Source organism: Ptychodera flava, chromosome 11 (assembly GCF_041260155.1).
Source record: "Ptychodera flava strain L36383 chromosome 11, AS_Pfla_20210202, whole genome shotgun sequence".
Taxonomy (NCBI): domain Eukaryota; kingdom Metazoa; phylum Hemichordata; class Enteropneusta; family Ptychoderidae; genus Ptychodera; species Ptychodera flava.
The window spans coordinates 40,088,109-40,102,149 of NC_091938.1; positions in this window are offsets into that span (position 1 = coordinate 40,088,109).

Below are 14,041 nucleotides of genomic sequence, written 5' to 3' on the forward strand. Positions count from 1 at the left end.
AAGCCTTGTTTCTTCCCGAATAATTACACTATTTAAAAGTAGTTCCAATGGTAATTATATTTTTCCAGTTCGTGTTTTGCTATAAACTTACAGTAATTAGTTTTCAAACCGATCAATATTTTTGCATGGAGGAAGGACTTTGTATTTACGGCGAGTTCATCTCGGTGTCGGTTTTCGAGCTGACTTCCGGTTTGCGGATCGGTATGTGGTGATTTACCACGTAAACAAGACACCTGTGGCAGAGTCATTATCGGCGACAGCGCAAGGAATTGTGGGAAAGACACGCCGATAAGAACTCTGCGGTGGAGATTGGCAGAGACCCTGCGATTCGCGTTCTTCCTTGTTGGAACGCGCGCGCCCTTCAGACGCGACGCGAATCCCAAGGTCTGGACGACCGGTCGGATTTCTGCCTGATCCGGGTACTTTATAGAACTCCACACATCCGTCAATCAAAAACAAATGACAAGTACCATTGCCAAATAAAATTAAAAATGAAAAATAAAAACATACCGCGTATATAGGTCTACCATCTACTAATATATATTCTCTCCGCCCAGTTAGATAGGTGTTTCTTTTGACGTCACTATCCTTATGAATATTCATATCCTTGCAAGAACTGACAGTCGCTGTGTCTGGCAGCGCGTGCTCACAGCTAGCTGCACAGCGTAGCCTTCGAATGGGCGCGCACAAAACAAGACACAGCGACTGTGGAGAGTCTACTCCAAAGCTAGCCCTGGGTTCCATCGGCGCGGAGTTCGAGGCCGCGTTCGTGTGTACGGTGACGCTTCTATGGCCTCTCACACCGCCGCCATGGTGCCACCCATAGAAAAAACGGCGAGCGCGCAGCACTTTGCTGCGCTCACTTTCCGAATGCGGAAAAGCACCTGAAATGATGAACTAGTACCAGAATATACAAAATATTGTTGCTACTTCCTCAATTAATACCTACTTTTACTTTACCACGTTTACATCTCTCTTGCGACTGCCGACTGACGTAAAACGGACAGCAATTTTGTATTTTGTTTCATCTGCGCATGCACGAGGAGAAGTTCAGCAACGATCTCATGACGTCAGCCCCTGGAAGGCAGCTCGAGCGCTCGTGACCTGTAAGATGCTTCCTATTTGTCAAAAGTCTGGTAGTGTTTGTCATATGTACGTTGCCGTTAAACAATTGAAAGTGTTACAACTGTAGTATTGATATATTCAACGGTTCCTTTTTTAAGGAAAATGAAATTCAAATTACTTTTTAACTTATTCGAAAAGTTCTCGGACTTCTCCTCGTGCATGCGCAGATGAAACAAAATACAAAATTGCTGTCCGTTTTACGTCAGTCGGCAGTCGCAAGAGAGATGTAAACGTGGTAAAGTAAAAGTAGGTATTAATTGAGGAAGTAGCAACAATATTTTGTATTTTCTGGTACTAGTACATCATTTCAGGTGTTTTTTCCGCATTCGAAAAGTGAGCGCAGCAAAGTGCTGCGCGCTCGCCGTTTTTTCTATGGGTGGCACCATGGCGGCGGTGTGAGAGGCCATAGAAGCGTCACCGTACACACGAACGCGGCCTCGAACTCCGCGCCGATGGAACCCAGGGCTACTCGGGCATGGCTAGTCTGGTTCCCTGACCCATTTCCCCGGTAGAGGGCGTGGGGAAATATAGGGTCAGGTACCGGGTAGCCATCTTGAACAGAATTTTGTTCAAGATGGCGGAGGTTAGTCACCTGACAGAACATGCTACAACAAATATGGCTGCTACCATGAAAACGCTGGTCAAAATTCGACTGGATCAGAATTATGTTCGAACACTGGTATCCGAACCAAAAACATTGGCACACGAGACGGGAAACATAAACTGAAAGTACGGGGAAATAGAGGTGATTGAAGGCTGGCTGTGATGTCGCAGCAGTACTTGTGGCGTGTATCGAACGCGCTAGGGTCATTGAGGTCATCGCCGACTGTGGCGTGACCCAATGACCAGAGCACGTTCGATACATGCCACAAGTACTGCTGCGATATCACAGCTAATTTAAAGCAAACTTTGTTGGAACTGTGAACGACGATTGATTTCGATGGATAGAATGGTGTCCGAATTTCGTGAAAAATGCCAGGCATCATGTCGACGTTCTAAAAGTATCAAGAGGTGTGCTAAATCACAGTGGCTAAATCATGGAGGTAAAAGTCTTTCTTTCTACCTCCACGGCTTTGTGGTACAAACAAGTAGTTGGTGTCAAGTGAGCCTGAAAGTGCAAAACCCAAGAAACATGAGAAAAAGTTACAAGTGTTACTTTCATCCAATCACAGCTTGTTTTATTTTAACCCAATAGCGTCCATGTTTACATTAGCCGGTACCTGACCCTATATTTCCCCACGCCCTCTACCGGGAAATGGGTCAGGGAACCAGACTACTCCAAAGCGGGAGCAGAAGTGCAACGGAAGTGAGAGCGCCGCCACTGTTTGGGAGTGTGAGACGAGTGTACAGAAGCAAGAAACACCTCAAGTTGAGGTGTTTCTCGCTTCTGTAGACTCGTCTATGGGTCGAATAGTCCCAGAGCTGAATAGCCCACCAAACGACTGTGGTGTTACCGGCGTTATACGGCCTCCCACCACCAGGTATGTGGGGGATCAGAAATCGATAGTCTGCGGAGTCTAGCGCAGATTGGGGGCGCAGACTATCGATTTCTGAGCTCTCACATAGCTCCCACCACAGGCTGTGGTGGGAGGCCGTATAACAGGTATAATTAGATATTATTCCCTAATATTTTTCTTCGTTCAGCGAAGGAAAATACGAGTGACGTAATGACCGTGTCACCACGAGTCGAAGACGAGTGGTGACACGGTCATTACGTCACGAGTATTTTCCGAGCTGAACGAAGAAAAATATTAGGGAATAATATACTTATCACATGCACAAGCCAAGAATTCGTTATTTTTTGCAAAATAAAATAAATTTTGCATGACGATTCCGCGTTTAAACTTTTGAACTACTTTAGGAATAATATCAGTACGCCGTGCACAAGTTGTCAATCATTTCCAATCGTCCGTCGTGTACGTTAGCGCTCACGTTCGTTCGTGTGTGGAGCAAATGACAGCTCTCGGTCTACACGTAGGCTACCTTCCGCAAAGTTATACTCTATTTCAAAGATAGCATAGTCCTGGAAATTTATCACAGACACGCTATTTTTCGGGAACAAATATCGACTGAATCTCGACGGCGCGAACCACAGGGAACTTAGTAATCTTGTTGTTGTTGTGTTGTTGTTATTGTTGTTGTTGATTGTGGTGATGATGATGATGATGATGACGATAATAAAAAATATTAAAAAACAATGTCTCATTCCTTGCTGTTGTTTGTCGATGTTGTAGATAATTGTAAAAGAAAACTGTAATCGTGATCAAAAAACGACGTAGGTCGCCCAACGTCACTCCCGTCCTATTATACAACCAAGGGTGGAATCGAGATGCCCCTGATCAAGGCTCATCAGCCACTTCAAGGCCCAGAAAAAACACCCCATTCACGAGCGATCGATTGAAATGTGCTATCATAGGCACTGAAATTTATCTCACTGACCTAATTTGGGCTTCACTTGAACTACCGACCTGCAAAAGAGTGGAAAAACGGCGATTTCCAAGTCGTACCCGGTCAAAATCGATCACATTTGAACTTCCCGGTCGATGGTGATGGGTCTGTCATGACTGGGCATTTAAATTGACCAATTGGGGGCCCTGTAAAGGCTGCTTCGGCCAGCTCTCATTACTAATACATGAGGAGGCTTGTCTCAACGCAAAATTTCACTACAGTTTAAACTTCGCCGTCTCAACTTCATTCAATTTCCATTCTTGTAGAATAATACTTATATGGATACCAATGACAAATCAACCCGTCATTTACTGTAAACTATCACCTGGAATACTCATTCACAACGACAATGTACACTCGCTCAAGTACGAGCCCGGATGTTGATTACGCTTGTATCCTTGTAACGGGGGAAAGTCAAATACCCGGAAGCGTACGCTCTAACTATCGACTGTATATCCTGACGTAAAATGGCAGATTTCCTGACAAAGAGTTGGAAAGACTCCGTTTATCTGCATGACGTACTATGAAGGTTTTTCTACTTTTTCGCGTACTTTTGAACGTTACACGTACGCGTACGAGCAGGGAGCATTGAAACATAAACAATCGGCTGGCCGAAGCAGCCTTTACAGTGCCCCCAATTGGTCAATTTAAATGCCCAGTCATGACAGACCCATCACCATCGACCGGGAAGTTCAAATGTGATCGATTTTGACCGGGTACGACTTGGAAATCGCCGTTTTTCCACTCTTTTGCAGGTCGGTAGTTCAAGTGAAGCCCAAATTAGGTCAGTGAGATAAATTTCAGTGCCTATGATAGCACATTTCAATCGATCGCTCGTGAATGGGGTGTTTTTTCTGGGCCTTGAAGGTGGCTGATGAGCCTTGATCAGGGGCATCTCGATTCCACCCTTGGTTGTATAATAGGACGGGAGTGACGTTGGGCGACCTACGTCGTTTTTTGATCACGATTACAGTTTTCTTTTACAATTATCTTCAACATCGACAAACAACAGCAAGGAATGAGACATTGTCTTTTAATATTTTTTATTATCGTCATCATCATCACCACAATCAACAACAACAACAACAACAACAACAACAACAACAACAACAACAAGATTACTAAGTTCCCTGTGCTAGAACACTGTAAACGTCCCGCCTGACCCTGTTTGCAATGCGTACGGAACCCACGGTATACGCGACCAGCTTCGAGTTCGTTGTTTCCGCAAATTATTCACGTAATTCCTTCGGAATATACAGGCGGTACACTCTTGTGTTTACATTGTTCGGATTATTAATGTCGTAGTCTGTGAAAATATCGATTTCATTACATGACTTTTGATCGTGGGAGAAACATCGGCCGCCATGTTGTTTGTTTACATATTTACGAGCGCACCGAAGATCGACAAAAAAAAAGGTCCGACGCACCAAAATTGATGACATAGACGCGGGTTGTCGTGACGTAGAACGACCAGAGAATAAATCCCGTATTTTTTGTTCGGAGACGACAAACTTGGCTTGTGCATGTGATAACGCCGGTAACACACAGCCCTGCCATGCATGCAGAGCTACAGTATAGTAGCTAAAGGTTTTGCCTGGGTATTTGGGTCGGACGGCAAAACCAGCTCTGGTTTTCTCAAATACCCAGGCAAAACCTGGAGCTACTGTAGGCCCTACAGCAGCTAATGTAGCCCTAGTCCACAGCACAGGTTATCGTAATGTTGCTTGGATAGTCGTTGGTAAACGGCGACCTGCGGCCGCCCGCCTCGAACGACTATTCAAGCAACATTACGATAACCTGTGGGCAGGGCTGTGTGTTTACCGGCGTTATACGGAGGCCGTATGCCATGCAGAGCTACTGGTACGCTTGCTGCGAATCCGTAGCCTTTGCCACTCGGGTAGCTTGGTCATTGGAGTGGAAGAACATGTCAAGGAGTGGCAGGGCTCGTTTTCGCAGCAACTGGTACGCATAAAACGTTTTATTTCTAACAACAAATATTTCTAACATAGAGAACCACAGGTGCGGCTTGAAATATGTGCCAACACGGAAAACTTTTTATTTGCGAATTTCACGTTTTGCAAATCTCTTGAAAGAATAAATTTCGTTGGCTTCTTTATGTAGGCCTATAGGGATAGTTACTGCGTACTGGCTCGTTAGGAACAGCAGGACCGTCTTTCACGAGTTACTGGCCTGGCATGACATGAATATAGCTGGCCATCGGGCCATCGGGTTAGCGTACATGGAATCTACAACACCCTATCTCAAAACAACGGGCGAGTTGGTATCAGGCGAGTTTGAATCGGGCGAGTTGGTTCTGGGCGGGTTGGAAAAAGTGCGAGTTGACTGTAATTCTGTTTTACTTTACCAACCCTTTAGGAAGCTGAGGAAAAACCATGTCGCCAAATAGAAAACTTTCCCCTGAAAGGAATTTATTTTATTTCCTACAACCTAATCAGTGATATTTTAAAAGTTGTACGTTACTGTCAAAAAGCAGAGAGGAAATTCTTCCGTATTGATTTCCTGTATTATTATTATTTTTTTTTTTTTTTTTGTGGTTTCCAAAGCTTACATAAAACGAAAAAGACTAACATTTAGACAGGACAGGAAACGCCAGCTGAAAGCCATATTAGAGGTGTTGCTAAACACATATTTCCGCTGCAAAAAGTTTTAATATTTATTAAAGCTCGGCAGACAGACACTTTATGAAGTTCACAAGCTTAATTTTCAATTTTGATAAGAGGGTCAAAATTATCTCCATGGCAATTAAGCAAATATTTACAACGAAAACATCACGACATTCTAAAAGGTAACAGTATTTGCGAATAGAGGTCACTTTCGCAATTTCCGAAGTTATTTTGTGAACACTTGTCAAGGAAGTGTTCGAAGATTAAAGAAAACTCCTCCACGGCTTTCATTTCATTCTCTCAGTTCTCTCCATTGTACAACATACATTGTGACGCAAATATATACCAACTTTCCGATGCTGTTCGTCGAATTATGAGATAAAAACGTTGACACAAGAATACCTTGAAAAGATTACAGTAGCGTGTAGACACGAAAATAGTTTGCAGCAATCTGTACTATCTGACCGCACCAGCTATGCGTGTAACAAAATTATTTAATTATCTCAGAACTGAGTAACCTGCACTATAGCGTTAAACTCCTATTTTGTTAAGAAACGAAGAATCATCTCAATTCCAAGCATTCTTCAATATGCTCACGGCTATTGTCTTCAGTTTCACTTTGCTGCAATCTGCAATATCCGACAATCTATGACTCGGCTCCGAGTAACCTTCACTAACGTTAAAACTCCGTCTAGGCTAAAAAAAATTACCAATCCGTCTCAGTCTGCAGCATCCTCCAATACACTCAGGACTCTATCAAAGTCCACACAAATAAATAAGAAAAGTCAATCACTTTGCAGCTATCTGCAATATCCAACATGTTAAGTGTAGGTACAAAAATTATTAAAGTCTCAGCTCGGAGCAAACTGCACTGACGTTAAACTCCGTCAAGGCTGAGAAATTACTGATCTATCTCAGTTCGTAGCATTCTCCAGATACACTCAGGACTCTATCAAAGTCCACAGATATGAAAAGTCAATCACTTTGCAGCAATCTGAAATATATGTGTAGTACAAAAATTATCAAATGTCTCAGCTCGGAGCAAACTGCACTGACACTAAAATTCCGTCAAGGCTGAGAAATTACTATGTATCTCAGTCCGTAGCATTCTCCAATAAACTCAGGACTCTGTCAAAGTCCACGGATACGAAAAGTCATTCACTTTGCAGCCAACTGCAATACCCAACACGCAAAGTGTAGGTACGAAAGTCTCAGCTCGGAGCAAACTGCACTGACGTTAAAACTCCGTCCGGGCAAGGACATGACTAATCTATCTTATTTCGTAGCATTCTCCAATAAACTCAAGACTCTATCAAAGTCCACAGATATGAAAAGTCAATCACTTTGCAGCCATCTGCAATATCCGACACACTATGTATAGTACAAAAATTATCAATCTGTCTCAGCGCGGAGCAAACTGCACTAACGTGAAAACTCAACCAATGTTAAGAAATTACCAATCTTGTCCGTTGCATCCCAAAATAAGCTCAAAACTCTATCTAGAGTCCATGGATATGAAAAGTAAATAGTTTGCAGCAATCTGTAATATGCAATACGCAATGTGTACGAGGAAACGGTCAGAATGTCTCAGCACGGAGCAAATTGCAGACTACGAAATTACCATTCCATCTCAGTCTGCAGCATCCTCCAATACACTCAGGACTCTATCAAAATCCACAGATCGAAAAGTCATTCACTTTGCAGCCATCTGCAATATCCGACACATATGTGTAGGTACAAAATTATCAAAGTCTCAGCTCGGAGCAAACTGCGCTAACATTAAAACTCTGTCCGGGTTAGGAAATTACTAATCTATCCCAGTCCGTAGCATTCTCTAATAAACTCAGGACTCTATTATATGTCCACCGTTACGAAAAATCTTTCACTTTACAGCAATCTGCAATATCCGACACACTATGTATAGGTACAAAAATTATTAAAGTCTCAGCTCGAGCAAAATGCACTTACGTTAAAACTCTGTCCAGGCTAAGAAATGACCAGTAAATCTCAGTCCGTTGCATCTACAATAAATTCAGGACTCTATTGAAAGTCCACAGATACGAAAAGTCAATTGTTTGCAGCAATCTGCAACATGCAATACGCAGTGTGTATGAGGAACGGTCAAAATGTCTCAGCTCGGAGCAAAATTGCAGTAACGTTAAAACTCCGTACAGGCTACGAAATTAGTAATACCATTCTATCTCGGTCTGCAACGTCATTTAATAAACTCCGGACTCTATGAAATTCAACGGATGCGAAAAGTCATTCACTTTGCAGCAATCTGCAATATCTTACAAATTACTAATCTATCTCCGAGTCAGTAAGTAGCACCATCCAATATGCTCGGACACCTATCTATAGTCAACATTTAAGAAAAATGCTAAGTTTCCAACAAACTGCAAAATCCAATACACTGTATAGGCCTAGGACGAGTTAAAATGTCTCAGCTCCGAGTCGGAGCAATCTGCAGATAAAACTACGTCCAGGCTTCGAAATTTAAAATCTATCTCAGTCCGTTATATCCTCCAATAAGCTCACATCTCTCTCTAAAGGCCAGTGATACGAAAAGTCAACCATTATTGAAGCAATGTGCAAGATCCAATACGCTGTATATGTGACGAAACGGTTATAATGTCTCAGCTCGGAGCATACTGCACTAACGTTAAAACTGTTAAAAGTCCGTCCAGGCCAAAAAAAATTGACAAATCACTCTATGCACGTTCGGTTGCATCCACAATAATCTCAGGACTATATCTAAAGTCCATGCTTACGAAAAATTTAATCACTTTGCCACAATATCCGACATGCTATGTGTAATACATAAATTATCAAAATGTCTCAGCTCGGAGCAAACTGCACTAATGTAAAACTCCGTCCATGTCAAGAAATTACCAATCAATCTCAGTCCGTCGCATCCTCCAATATGCTCGAGTCGCCGTCTATAATCAACATTTACGAAAAAAACGCCGAGTTCCCAACAAACCCTAATATCCAATACGCTGTGAATATGACGAAACTTTTAAAATGTCTCAGCTCGGAGCAAACTGCACTACGTTACAAATATTTCCATGATAAGAAATTCAAATCTATCTCAGTTCGTAGCATCCTCCATTATGCTCGACACTCTATCTATAGTCAATATTTTAAAGAAAAAACGCTAAGTTTCTAACAAACTGCAATATCCAATACGCTGTGTAGGCCTATATGACGAGACTTTTAAAATGTCACAACTCGGAGCAAAATGCAGATGAAAACTACATCCAGGCTTCGAAATTTAAAATCTATCTCAGTTCGTTGTATCCTCCTATAAGCTCATAACTCTATTAAGGCCATGGATACGAAAAGTCAATCATTGGCAGCAATGTGCATGATCCTATACGCTGTGTATATGACGAAACGGTTATAATGTCTCAGCTCAGAGCATACTGCACTAACGTTAAAACTCCGTCCACGCCAAAAAATGACCAATCACTCACGTTTGGTTGCATCCACAATAATCTCAGGACATATCTTGGCCCAAATTTACAGAGCAACTCACAATCTAACCCCTAATTGTGTAGCCAGTATGTTCAATAATTATATCCCTTCCAGATCACTTCGTTCTTCCATAGAGAAAGATAGATAGAGTGGCAACGGGTATTGTTTAAGGCGTGAAGCGGTTACGTAACCCATCCATGTTCGCCTCGGCCTCAGGTTGCTCTCGCCTCTCTTTTCCGAAGAGTGCCGACCATGAATCCTTCGGTAATTTTCGGATTTTCGCCAATTGTTAAGCGAAAGTATGTTCGGCAAAGTTTGTGTTTGTTGTTGTCGTGTGGTGCTGAGCAGAATTGACGTGCTGGCGAAAACGGGAGTGTTTTGAGCTTCAGGAAAATGAGTTTTACCGTTTTAAAAATTCCTCTCATATTTTTATGAATATATAATGAGTGTGTTTGAACCAAATTTGAAAGTCTTTTTATCGATACTGTCTGGTTTTACTCAATGGTTTACGGTCATTCATACCCTCTATTACACATGCGTCAAGGAAGGACATGTTTATGAAACTGCTGGCGTGTTATGTTTTGATTGGCGTGAAGCAGTGTTTCTGGCCTGAGAGTTCACGAAGTAACTATGGTTGCTACGCGACTGGCAGTACGATGCCATCTCGTCGTATTTTTCGCATAATCTCGTGTAATTATCAACCACAAACAAAGCCTCCAAAAAGTTTAACACCTTTGGAGCTCATTTTAATATGAAAAGCCAATAGTCTACCGAGACGACCATGGAACAAAAGACATGCAAGTTACTCTGTGGTTCTTCCAATCAGAACCCCCTTAAAGTTCCCAAAGCACGTACACTTCTTTATCAAAACACTTTGTCTGTTGCGGGTGTGGACATGGATGTAATCTATTTTTTACATCCATAACAATCCATAACAATCTCCTCAAATCAATCATAGCTTTAAGAAATCTTGTAACAACTTTCTGTATTCTATTTACTTGTCTGATGCTTCTTCGTAGCTTTTTTGATATTTGTACTTCTGTGTTTTTCGTGTTTTCAAGTTGGTGCTTGTAATATGATTTTCTTTTGTCTATTCGACCTCAATGAAAAGAGGTGTTTCATCTGTGGAGTTATCGAGTTTAAATAAAGATTTTGATAATATTAATAATATCTAAAGTCCATGCTTACGAAAAATGTCATTACTTTGCCGGAATATCCGACACGCTATGTGTCTTAATTATCAAAATGTCTCAGCTCGGAGCAAACTGCGGTAAGATAAAATTCCGTCCACGTCTTAGCTTAATCCGTAATATCGTCCAATATGCTCGAGTCTCCATCTATAGTCAACATTTAAGAAAAAAAAAACCGCTGAGTTTCCAACAAAATGCAATATCCAACACGCTGTGCATATGACGAAACTTTTAAATGTCCCAGCTCGAAGCAAACAGCACTATCGTTAAAACTATGTCCATGATAAGAAATTTCAAATCTATCTCAGTCCGTAGCGTCCTCTATCGGGTGTTGCCAATGACTGGCGACGAGATGGATTCTGACTTTTTGTAGCCTGTTTGGCCGGAAATCGTAGGCCGGGCAGATTGGACAGTGAATGACATTTATTTGTGTTAGTACAAGAGTCCCCACACAGTTTTAATTGGCTGCGCAATGAACTATGCAAATTTTTGACCTGCTCCGCCACAGGACGGAGATAATGTCTGAGCTCGGAGGGAGGTCAGCGGACCCTTCTCTGCACATGTGCTCAGAACACCACAAGTTGTCATTATACCCCGGCATTATACTACAGTCTCTCGCTTTCCGTCTCCCCAACACTGCTAGGTAGAGCTTAAAGAGGCTTCCTAGCGACAAGAAATTAGATTCGAGATGTGCACCTATTATGTAGCGGCCGTAGGCCGGCTGCAGTAGCTCGAGGTTTTGCAAAACCGAGCAAACCCAAATATCCAGGCAAAATCTCGAGTACTGCAGCTACCCATTCTTATGTGGCATGTGGTTTTTAATTGTAATATAATCATTTATTCGATCGACTTGCCAAGCGACGCTGCGGGCACCTAGCACCTGTGGATGAAGGGAACAAGTACGTTTTGCATCTGCGGCTATTAAAGTTTCACCCCTGCGATATCAATGGTTTATCCTATCGTGTACCATCATGCATTGTGACATTTAAACAAGATGGCGCCAAATCGACTGGGAGTGTTTTGCGTATCTCTAAAAAATCGCCGGACGTCGCTTTTCAAGGAGGCAACCAGCTGATACATGACATGAAGACGGATGCAAGCTAACGTGACCTTTAAATTACTTTATGCACTTGTATCTATCACTTTCCAAAATTGAGATATTAGGCCCGACGATTGACTTGTTGGTGCATGGGCTCTACACAGTGTCCATTTTGTTATTTCGGCTCTAAAATAAAAAGACAACAGTTTATGTAAATGCTTCGTTTGGCAAGATCAAAATTGAACAGAAGAAAACCAAATCAAAGACTTTGGCCACACCAACTGTCGACGTCACCCCTCCCCCGACAGCCTATCTGAAAACAGAGACGCAGCATGCTATCTTTTCTTTTGTATTGATATGATATATGACGATTCGGAATTCTTTTTCGGATGTTTTAGTATTGTTCATGATCATAAAATTTCAGAAAATGCTTTGATAAATTTTCAAAAATTAAAACATAAAAAGTGCACGCTCTCTTTTCTTGGACATTCTGTCGCATATGTCTAATATCTCAATTGCAAAGCTGGGCTCGAATATTAAACCATTTAAACTTTATTTGTTCACATTTCGGATGAAGTAAATTATTTGTTCACATTTCGGATGAAGTAAATTGACTTAAAAATGTTTCGTTATAATTCTTTAACATGTTTCGATGCCAAATCTTCCTCGTTTAACCCTTTAAAAAATGAAAGTTAAAAATGTAGATATAAAAAAGAAAATTTGAGGCCCCCTTTGTTTGTTGCACATTTTTGTTGCAATCTTCAGCTGCGGCATATCATTGGGTTATTGTGTTCAGAGCACTTCAATTGGAAGACCCACCTTTCGGTTGTTGCCTGTGAGCTAAATTTAGGGAGGACAGAGGGAATCAAGACTATGTTTGGCAGTTATTGTATCAAATACAAAATCAATGCAAACTACAAATTAGATTTGTTTAGATTTGTATCATACAAAGGACCGAGGGAATCAAGACTATGTTAGGCAGTTATTGTACCAAATACAAAATCAATGCAAACTATGTATTAGATTTGTTTAGATTTGTTTAGATTTGTATCATACAAAGGACAGAGGCAATCAAGACTATGTTAGGCAGTTATTGTACCAAATACAAAATCAATGCAAACTACAAATTAGATTTGTTTAGATTTGTATCATACAAGTATGCATAACAACCCACTGGCTTTGGGTATTCCATTTCTGGGCTCAAAAATTGTTCTCCTTTGGCATCAAATTTTTAGCAGTGCCACATTTCAAGTCATTATAACAAAATTACTTCTATCAAATTTAATGTTTGCTCCATTCATAATATGAATCTAGATATTTTGGCATATATTTTTGGCACATACTTTCAAAAATTTTATACTGCTGGGATTAGATGCTTAGCCTCCAGGAGGGAGGGGATTTTAATCTACACGTGTGTTTCTTGTGATCTGGCCAACCTTTCTTTGACTATTTGCAAAACATTTCGTTTTGGTATTTCCAAATTACATGTTTACTTACCTATTTCCGTTTTGAGTCATGATTAGCAAAACCTTATGAAAACCCTTCAGAAAAAGTTCAAAAGAGTTATGTTACAGGAAACACACATTTGTAATAAGGTAAGTAAAGGAGGGCAATTTTTATGTTGGGAGGGGAAGATTAGTGGATACAAACTATAATGTTTTGGATACAAATTTAAGGGTTTCCAAATCAGGGGGGTGTCTTCAGCTGCATATATTTTTCTGTTATTTTAGTTACAAAGGATAAATGCAAAATACTGTCAGTATCCACAAGTCTTTACTCTCTCTCAAGCTAATGATATGCTACAGTTGAGCAAAATGATCCCATGATCATGCAATGCTTTGCTTGATGCAAGATACAGTGAATATGTTTTAAACATAGTTAATGCCCACACGTAGTCCATGGCAGAGCGTATGAGATTACATTGGGGCACTATGCCTGTACAGCAGGTGGCAAATGCAGTTCATTTATTGAAGTAAGAAGTATTTCAGTCTGTCACCCCATTATTTCTTGACAATGTGTATTCCTAACATGTAATCAGTCAGAAACTAGTCGCGGATGACAATATTACATACCCATTACCAAGAAAGTATCATATACTGTTTCAAAGAGATTTATGGTGCATTGGTTGATCATTACAT